The 11117-nt window shown below is 35.0% G+C and overlaps 1 protein-coding gene across 2 annotated transcripts in view; it reads left to right on the top strand.

Moving 5' to 3' along the window:
• LOC111515167 (transcription factor hamlet) overlaps positions 1-11117 on the top strand; it is a 300593-nt gene that overhangs the window by 62610 nt on the left and 226866 nt on the right. The gene's annotated exons all lie outside the window — the stretch shown is intronic.

Consider the following 11117-nt stretch of genomic DNA (forward strand, 5'->3'; position numbering starts at 1 on the left):
TACAAATATAATATTTATAGTTTTTCATTATTTATCGAGTTTAGAAAAAATAGCGTATGCAACTCTCATGTAATGGTTATTAACACACTCGCATATACCATACAAAACTCGCCTTCGGCTCGTTTCGTATCCCGGTTAATGCTCGATCATTACATGATCGTTGCATAATATACTATTTTTGGCGTCAATAAGAAATGATAACAACTGATGGTCATTTTCAGACGAATCATCTGTTTGGTCTTATATTAGGCGGTAGAAAGTTTCAGAGTAGAAAAAAGTAATCGTAATATTTACAGTGACTTTTTGTTATGTTGTTAGATCAAAAGTGAAATAACGTTAACAATTGAACCAGGATTTACAAAAACAAACTGCACTATTGAGCTTGGAATTGACTTATGAATGCTGATTGAATTTCTGGTCTTAAACAGAATCTCATATTTAGGAGAATTGATAAATGAAAAAACTTCCATGTGAGTACAACGATAATATTTCGAAAACAAAAAAATTAAATGATTCCGAAGCCTTCGAAAGATACTTTGGAGTGCTTCATATTAGGTTATTCTATTGATAGAATCAAATTGTGCCATACCACAAACTCACCCTACACGTCATCAAGACTTTTATGAACCTCAACTTCCCATCAACCCCCTTATAGAACGGAAATCATTTTCCAACTTCCAAACTCCTCATAACAGTGATTCACTCCATCCGACAAGAGTTCCCCACAATTCAAATTGATACCCTTCTATCTATATTGATGAAATAAGTACTTAGGTACAAGCCGGAGTCGTGTAACTCCGGATGGAGTTGTTCACGTGATCGCGTGTCGAAACACCATTGTCGGCTTGGAAGAACTAATTAAGGATTACGCTCAATCTGGCTGGTTCGAACTTTCCGCTAATTTGATATCTATTCTGGGTGTATTCCGGCAGTCTTCTAAAGGCTCAAGTTGATCCCGGTGATACAAACAGTCACGAAACACTTCAAAGCCATCAATATTTCCGCTTTCGCTATCAGTTCATTACTCACCTCGATTCGACAGATTAACTGGAATGACAAGCAAGTGTTTATTATACAGAGGCATATTCAATGAAAATGTGACAAAAAGGCAGCAAAACATATCTTGCAAGGAAAAGATTGTTGCCGGATCTTAGATTCGATAGATCTTCGTTATTTTAGAAGACCTGATAGTCTATTTAATCTGTCATAAAATAATACAAGGTGGGTCATCGAAAACTTATGGAGGTTTTGAGTACTAATCTTGCAAATCTTCCGGAATGATTTGGTGACATTCATTTATGATTCCTTGCCGTAAATCTTCAAGTGATGCAGGGGGAGTACAGTAAATTCTGCTTTTCAAATGACCCCCACAGAAAGACATCTAACGGCGAAAGGTCTGGTGATCGTGGTGGCCATTCGATAGTGCCCCCAATCCAGTGATCCGGAAAAGTCTGGTCTCCGCATTATACTCTCCCGAACAGGGAGAGTATAATGCGGAGGAGCCCCATCTTGTTGAAATATTAACAGATCCTCCCGATAATTGTGGTCATTTTCAATAATATCAGTGAGACAGGAATTATTGGTATCTTCCAGAAGCTCCAGATACATTTTTCCGGTTCATACATTTAATTTTTCAGTACCTATGCACTTCATGAAAAATGTGAGGGTTTGAATCAGCCCAATAGCGACAATTATGGCGATTAACTGTGTCATTTAGAAAAAAAATAATAGTCCTCTCATCAGAGAAGAATTACAAAATTTACAAAAAAATAGCGCAAAAAAGAAATGAAAGAGTTCCAAATACATTCCAACTTAGCAGTGACGTACAACAATTTGTTGCTATTAACAATATTGAAAAAGTAAATTATCGGAAAAAACTCTTTTCAATACTTCCGAATTCAAAAAAATATACACAATTGTTTAGAGAATTTCAAGATCTTTCGAATGTCGTGCGACTCGCCCCCTATACCCTATTGAAATTCCAAGGGTTGTTCACCCCTCTGCTCCAGGGTTGAAGTGACGATGCTGTAAATGGGGAAAAAACTGTCCCCCTCCCAATAAAAATCGACTTGTCTGAGCGTTTTTTGGGATTTGCAAGATTAGTACCCAAAACCTCCATGGCAAGTTTTCGACGGCCCACCCTGTATATTAGATTGTTTTAAAATTGTTGTCCGTTTCAATCTCATGTGTTCCAGTAGCTCCATATTTCAATCAATACTTATTCTGATGTATCATGGTATATAATGATCTATAGAGAATTTTGTACTCTATACATTGATGCTGTTGATTTTATTTCCAAATTGTAATTTCTTGTCTCTTCTCAGCTTATTACTATATGATATCGTTGAGCGATTTTTGGCCAATTTTTCTCTACGAATTCAAGTTGAACTGAAGCGCTAATAAACAGCACAAAAAATAACCCAGGTATTTGATGGTAATGAACACTGTTCGGTGTTGATTTGCAAAACTTTGTTTCGGAGATTTTAGCTTTGGAGATGAGCTCCGAAGTGCGACCAACGTAATATAATAAACGGTACGGATACAGAGAAGCCAAAGCAACACAAGATGCATACTAGAATTCACAATGCCGGAAATTACTTTTCGACAACGTCTAGTCAGGTGAACTTTGAAACAACTTAATATCAAAAAGGAGTCTGGTCCTGATGAAGTGCCCGTCTGTCTTATGGGGAAGGGGGTTTTCCTTCTTGTTGGAAGATTGCTCGCGTTTAACCTAACCTAACCTAATCTAACCTAACCTAACCTAACCTAACCTAGCCTATTCCTAGAAAGGGCAAAAAAAAATCTTGAAAATGACTATAGATCAATTGCTTTGCTATCAGTGATATCAAAAATCATCGAGAAAGTCAAAAGAAAAAGGCCACTCACACAAAATTCATAAAGGAACAATTAATGAGTTTTACGGTTAACCAAAAATTCATAAACCAACACTCCAACCCAGACCTACTATTTCAGGTATCAATAGGCCCAATAGGGATGTAGCACAACTTGTCACTAACATACTCACATTATCATATAACAGCAATAATAATTATTTTGTTTAAGACTCTTTTGAATTTTGCTCCTTCATTAATAAATTTCAACTCCCTTTTGATGCCAAAATAATCAGTTTAGACGCCGTCTCATTATTTAATAATATCAAAATACAATTAGCAAAAGAGAGTATTTCCAGACACTGGACGGATATTTCTTCACATTGCAATATTTCACAATCTTCATCCTTGGAATTAATCGACTTTTCATATGACACAACAGTTTTCAGTTTTGACAAAAAAAATTTTTAAACAAGTTCTAGCCATGCCAATGGATAGCCCAGTCTTTTCTATTATTGCACAATATGTGATGGATGATCTCATTGACGATTGTTTAAACAAATTTCAATTTGAAATAACCTTTTTAAAAAAATATGTAGATGATATTATATTGAGTGCCCCTCAGGACAAATTACAGCAATTGTTACTAGTTTTCAACTCCTATCATGAAAAATTACAGTTCACCATTGAAGACGAAGACATTAATTCTTTCCTTCTTAGATACGAAAGTTATCAGAAGAGACGAGAACAAATTAATCACTAGCTGGTGTACCAAACCTAGTGCTTCCGGAAGGTTCTTACATTATGAATATTACCACCAACAAAGACAAATAATAAACCTAGTGCTAGATATGAAAAACAGGGTAATAAAAATAAGTCACATTTCATTAAGCAATGACAATCTCAAAAAACTTTTCATCAACTGTGGTTACCCAAAAAAACTGTTACATAAATTAATCTTCAATAGGTCATCCATAGATATTTACCCCCTTAAGAACAATAAGGATAATTCTAATAATCATTCAATTCAACAGAATTTTAACCTTACAATACCTCACATTCAATTTTCGAATCATAAATTCAAAAACATTTTTTCTAAAATTTGGATTTAGATAGCAGTGGAATTATCAAGCTTATAGCAGTTCGGTTACTTTTATAAGTAATTTATAAAGAGTTTTCGAAAGTGTTTCGAATCATCTTCCAAAATGAATACAAATATTGAATATTCAAACGAAGTTCTTATGAAATTATTTTTATACACATGAACAAATTGATCAAATCATTGTCAGAACGTGTGAAAAATTCAACCAAATGTATCCTGAATTAACACCAATGAACGAGAGGAAGTTTGTAAGGTTACAAAATAATTTCCATAACTATGGCTCAAAGTTTCCAGTGAACAACTGTACCAAAAATCAGTCATTTCTAGGTAAAAAGTAAGATTTTGTGGGCTAAAACATGTGAAAGTACAGACAATAAAAGAATAGGATGATTCAAAATAACAAAATTGTAAACAAAATATCACATTTTCACAATAAATGCTGAAAATGTTGTCCATTACATTCTTAACACTTTGAAATGTTTTTTGTACGCGACTTGTGATTGCTTTTTTCAATTTCCTGGGGATCCAAATCTTCAATACTCCGCACTATTCGCCGTCGCAATTCTTCTTGGCACTGGAGTACTGTATAGCCTTACTTTTAAAACACCCCATAAAAAAAGTCAAGTGACGTGAGATCGGGTGATCTCGGTGGCCAATCCCACGGCCCTAAACGCCTAAACCAACGATCGTCGAAGAGTTCGTCAGGTTTCCTGGAAACTTTCTGGGTGAAACTCCGTCCAGTTGAAACTACGAATTCCTATATTCCTCTAAAGGCAAATTTTCAAGAAAATCGGTTACAGTCGTCCTTAATATTTGGAGATATCTCTCTGCATTCAGTGTGTCTTCATAAAATAAAAAGCTAATTTTATTGTTCTTCAGAATACAGATAACATTCAGGTCAAATTTTTTTGAAAACCCATTCCTTTTGTAACATGAGGATTATGATCAGCCCAAAAATGTTTATTCCTTCTATTGAAAATACCATCCCTCGTAAATTTTGATTCGTCGCTCCAAATTATTTTTGACAAAAATTCCCGATCTTCCTGTGTATGAATCAAAAGGAATTCACAAAAATGCATTCTACGTTCGAAGTCTTCTGCTTTTAGAGCTTGAACTTTGGTAAATTTATACGGATGCATTCCGTGACTTTTCAAAATTCGTTGTACTGAAGCATGTGATACACCTAAATCTTTTTCTGCACTGCGAATGGAAGCTTCTGGATATGCATAAAAATATGCCAAAACGTTAACAGTATTGTCCTCATTTGAAGTAACAGGTTTTGGTAATGTTGAAGGCGCTTTTAACATGGAGCCATAGTTGAGGAAATTATTTTGTAATCTTACAAACTTCCTCTCGTTCATTGGTGTTAATTCAGGATACATTTGGTTGAATATTCTACAAGTTCTGGCAATGATTTGATTACACTGTCCGTGTATAATAAATAATTTCACAAGAACTTCGTTTGAATAATCAATATTTGCATTCATTTTTGTCGATTTTTTGAAACACCGTCAATAACTATTTATCAGTTACTTATAAAAGTCATCAAACTGTCATAAGCTTGATATTTCCACGGCTACCTAGAAATCAAATTCTTTAAAAATTATATTTTGTACAACTGTTACTGAAAATCTCTTTGATAGGAACACTTCCATCAGAACACCTACCAAAAAATCATTTAGAAAAGTTCACACATGCAGTTCGTGCTATTGGTAATATTAAATCCCTGTGACGTTACTGATGATGACGTAGTAGTATTCAGTCCAACTGTAGAAAGTCCTTCATGACTAACCAATAATCCTCCTTAAAATAACGTGAGTTGGCGTATGTAGTTGTAACATATGCCTTGTAATCCAAAGATCGTGTGTTCAAATCCCATGTACTGTATAATTTTTTTTTATTATCAGCAGTAACGTTATACAAAAAAATTTGTATGATACATTTGTTTAAAGTGATTTCATTTTGCTCGTGAGTTTGCTCCACTTGCTGACGCTCGTTTTGCAATAATCCCTCCCCACTCACAAAATAAAATGCCACTTTCAACACTTGTAGGTAAAACGTGAATAACTATTTTTCCACAGAAACGGCTTCATTAAGAAAACTTGACGATTTAGGTATAGGGACATGTATATTATCTTGAAGCATTCTTCACCATCTTTCAATTGATCAAGTAATATACAGGGGGTTTCATTTGAAAAAATGAACTTTCGACTACTTTTATGCAAAATGGAAATAATAGTAATTTTTAGCACGCCCTGTATGATATGAAGTCGATTTCTTGGTGTTATTTGAATATTTTGAGTTTGTCCAAACTAACATCAAAATATCAACTTTTCATGAATTGAGAGTACTGATGTACTTAATTTCAATTAAGACTATGTTTTGGACCATATTTATATATATATATATATATATATATATATATATATATATATATATATATATATATATATATAAAATAAATTTTGCAGACAACGAAACAGCTCCCATTTTGATTTATTCATGAAATATGTACTAGTATCGACTAACTCGTTTATGAACCCATCGTTGACGAATTAATGATGGCCAAACTACACAAACTGAATGAAATTTGATTTGATCATTTTAAGATACTGATATTATCTACAACAACGTTTTGAATATCGAAATTGAATTCTAAAATTGTTTCCTTCTCACTGGTAGTTCAAAAATTCGACTGAAAATATAGACAGCATCCAGACAACAACATCATAAATAATTAATATTGACCGGCTTTTTACTGTCGAGAAATAGTCGTCGTTTGTCTGGAACGAAAGTGACACCAGTCGGACTTAAAAAAATATTTTAATTGATATTTGGAACCGAACAAATCGCCTGTCATAAAATTCTATCGATTTATCCCTAACAAATGGGAATACAATATAATTGGAAAGCTCTAATAAACTTTTTATGATCTGAGGCATTAACACTAACATATCGGGTTTCTCGGGTGTTAATCCCGTATTACACCGTGTTTACTTTACCGAAAAGACTATGCGGTTGGCCTCTTTGGAAGGTGTTGAAACTTGTGCCCGCAAGAGTATCAAATTTCCACAAGATTTTCGGCGAATGTGACATGTATTCGGCAAGTCTTCAGTGACCAAAAAGTTTTGTTTGTTTTGGATTAACATCTATGTTACACAGCCCTTATGGTGATAATTCAGCTTTCATCTCCATTTCATCCCGCCGTCAAGATGGCCAATTTGGAACAAATGAAGAAGTTTTGAAGTGAATCAATCTAGAGGACATTTTCATGCATTATTGTCAAAAATTCCTAGGAGTTTCTGAGCACTGTATGTGATAAAACATATTAAATAGATATGAAATCTAACATTGATGTAGGGGAAGTACGTCCAAAATGAACTATCGTTTTATTAATCATCAATAACTTTAATATTATTCATAATAGGAACATATTTTTTTCTTAAAACTTTGCTTATATTAATTGGTTAACAGGAGTCATATAGATTTTGTCAGAAAAATCAACACTTAAAAAAATATTCAGTATTAAATGAAGATCAAGAAAAATCCGTTTTGTCCATACCGTATGGACAAAACGACACGAGTCGTATGGACTAAATGACATACACAGCCATCAACATAACAAAAAAGATAAAATAAGATATAACAATAAAAATTAATTGCACAATTCGCAAACAAAATTTTTGGTACGCTTTGGCAAATCAGCACAGGCTGCGTGAACCCAACGACTGCACCGCCTGCACCTCAACCACCCCTCACCAGGCTTCGAACGTGAGTAGAGATCGTTGCAGTAAATACAGGCACAATCATCTTCTTCGTCTTCTTGATCAGAGCGCTCTTCATTTGAGTCATCATCAATGTAAAGAGACTTAGTAACTGCTTGTTTCCTTTTACGAGTTGGTTTTTCAGCTGCAATCTCTCGTTTGTACTTTAATTCTGCCATATTTGGTGATGACGTAAGTAGGAATGTTGTTTCTTTGGCTTTCGTTTACCCTGTCCACTTACAAATTTACCACTGGGAAGTGGAGAAACGACATTAACTGGAACAGCTAAAGAACTTGTCGATGCAAATGAACTTGTGGATGGTTGGGAAATGTCTAACGGGCCAGTTAGTGTGTTATGAATATCATTAGTGACTGCTATTGCGTCTGAAGAATCCGATGAAGTAAATGGTTTACAAGAACTAGTGGATGGCTTTGATGAAGATTCAGGGGCCTCATTCTGTTCCTGGGCCATAATCTCGCCAGCCTCCGGTTCTATTGGCATCGATGGAGATTCTGATCCTGGATTGAGTCTGAGTTATCAGCTGTGGAAGCTATTGGCATATTTGTTGTTTCAGCTGGTTCAAAAAAGTGATCTGGAAATATGTCTGGATCAACTGGCGATAGTCCAGTGTTTTTAAAACCATTGCATGCATTTTGAACTGAAGCAGTCTTTCCATAAGCTTGATTGGATAAATATCCGATCTGAAGAGCTGTCACCACTCTTCCTGGATGATTTCTAAGCCAGACAGAAATTTCTTGGTTAAAATATGTCTTTAGCGGTCCATAAAAGCACACATCGAGAGGCTGCATACGATGGGTGCAGTGTGGAAGAAGACAAACAATTTCGATTCCATTCTCCTTGGCAAAGTTCAAAGCTTCGAATGACTTATGGCTGGCATGGCCATCGACAATAAGAAGGACTTTATCATTATGACTAGATTTTACAAAGCTCTGAAAATGCTGGAGCCACTTCACGAAACTTTTAGTGGTCATCCACCCGCTTTCTTGAGCTACTCCTACCGTACCAGTTGGTGCTTCATCCACGAGCTCGTTTTTCATATTTTTCTTTGGGAAAATCATGAAAGGAGGTACATACGACCCAGCTGCGTTCATGCAACACACAATTGTCACACAAGATCCCCGCTCCGCGCTTGTAATGGTACCTAATTGCTTCCTGCCAGCGGTAGCCAGGATCTTTTGAGGTCTTTGGAGAGTAGACAGCCCCGATTCGTCCACATTGTAGATACGGTTTGCGTTTAATTTGTGTTTGTCTATGTATTCTTGATAGTTATCGGAAAACTTTTTTATTTGAGGTTTATTAAAAGCTTGGGCTCTGGCTGCGGAGGTAGGCTCCGATTTTCGTAAAGATATGTCTTTATGGCGTTTTAAAAATCCATCTAGCCACTCCTGGCCAGCTTTACCCTTATCTTCATTAAAACTGTGTGAAAAGCCATTTTTTCAGCCAATTCGAAAGCGAGTTTTTGGACCATTGTGCGCGTTAATCCAAACATGCGAGTTTCAAGTAGCTTGATTTGCTCAACCAAGTCTCTCAATTCCAAGAGGAAATGTTAGCTGAAATCGGCCTAAACCTTTTGCTGCAGGTGCAACTGTTTTATTTTGTTCCAAAGCATGCCGCCTTAGTGTAGCTTGTGGCACTTTGAAGGTCTTAGAAGCCAGAAGCCAACCCCTTTTTTTCTCTTTAACAGCTTCAATAGCTTTTTTCATCGCTTCTTGACTCCATGATTGCCGATTACTTGTCCTTTTATAATTTCGGGGCATATTGCCATTCTGTAAATTAAAAAGATTTACGTAGATTTACTTAAAAAAATTCTTCTTCTCGTTTTGTCCATAGTGGTTGTATGTCATTTTGTACATAGCCTCAAAAAATATTACGATTCGAAGAATAATCTTGTTGCAGTGACAATAATATTTTGAATTCTACGTGATCACCTTAAACACAAAATGCTTCGAAATATAAAATTATAGGACAGTAAAATAACAAAAGAAAACTTACCGAAAAACAAAAAACAAATAACCACTAACAAATTTCTTTCCAACCTCAAAACACAAATGTCAACATGGCGTCCGTTCTGTATTTTAAACGGCTCTCAAAAGTCCAATGGTATATTTCCGGTGTAGGTGCTTCTTGATTGGCTAACTTTTGACAGTTTATACCGCGCAGTTTTTTAAATATAACTAATGTATCGTTTTGTCCGTATATTTCATTTTGGACGTACTTCCCCTACATTTATAAATATATTCCAATCGGATATTTCACAAATAGACATGTTGTTGAAGTAGAATATTAAAACTTACAGGGTAGATATCAAAAACAGGCATCAGTTCAACAGATACAAATAATAATGAAGAATGGAAGTTTCAACAAGGAAGTACATAATGAATATAAAAAGATATTTACTTATATTTTATGTAAATATATTGACTGATACAGTTATAATAGTTCCCTTGTTAAAATAGAACACAGCTTTTTTTTTAAAGTTAAAATAAACAGTGGTAAGTTGAAATTATAAAAAATAATTGTTGTTTTCTTCAATTATACTGTTATCAAATTCGAAATACACATCACGAGGTGATTTCTCAATTATTTTTTGTATTAATTACATTTCTCACATTACTTCTGTTTGCTAATACTTGATTTTTTACCGAAAGTTCAAACTTCTTCAAAGATTCCATAGTTGAAATATTTTGAGGTAACGAGTTTTCAATAACATGTCTTAGATGAGTTGCAGTTCTATGTCCTTTTTTTCATGTGAGGAACATGACAAGTTATTTGTCCTGGTATTATATCGACTTGAAGAAATATCGATTGGTATATGATGCTTGAACATATGAAGACCTGTACTGAAAAAGTATGTTTATCTCATGTGAAAAAGTTAAGTTCTCTGTATAGTTTTTTTGATGAATATACAGCGTGACTCACGGTCGATGGTGGGTTAGACGTTTCTGGAAAACGCAAAGCATGATTTCTCTGAAAATTTCACCTCTCACATTTCCTTACCTGTTCTATCGATCTAAAATATTTTCAGGATTGCGGCGTTGCCACTTCTATCAAAAAGTCCTAGCAATTATATGGATTTGCATATGCGCAATACTTATCACCATGCGGTGTGCCACAAGGCTTCCATCTAAAACCCCTGCTCTTCCTCATCTTCAAAAATGATCTCACCTCCGAACTTTCGTATGGCAGCTTATTTTTTGCAGACGACTTGAAGTTCTTTTCATCTATCACAGGTTTAGAGAGCTGCTCTTATCTCCAGTCTCCATTACACCTGATAGATAACTGGTGTCGAATCAATAAAGCAAAGTTTGCTCCTTTACACGTAATGCCATTTTTAATTGAATATTTTTATACTTTCGAGGATGAAATACTCCTTCGCGAAGAAGCTGTCAAAATCTAGG

The sequence above is a fragment of the Leptinotarsa decemlineata genome, unplaced genomic scaffold, assembly GCF_025532065.1.
Source record: "Leptinotarsa decemlineata unplaced genomic scaffold, Ldec_3_MD MMD2_tig00001393_RagTag_RagTag, whole genome shotgun sequence".
Classification (NCBI taxonomy): Eukaryota; Metazoa; Arthropoda; class Insecta; order Coleoptera; family Chrysomelidae; genus Leptinotarsa; species Leptinotarsa decemlineata.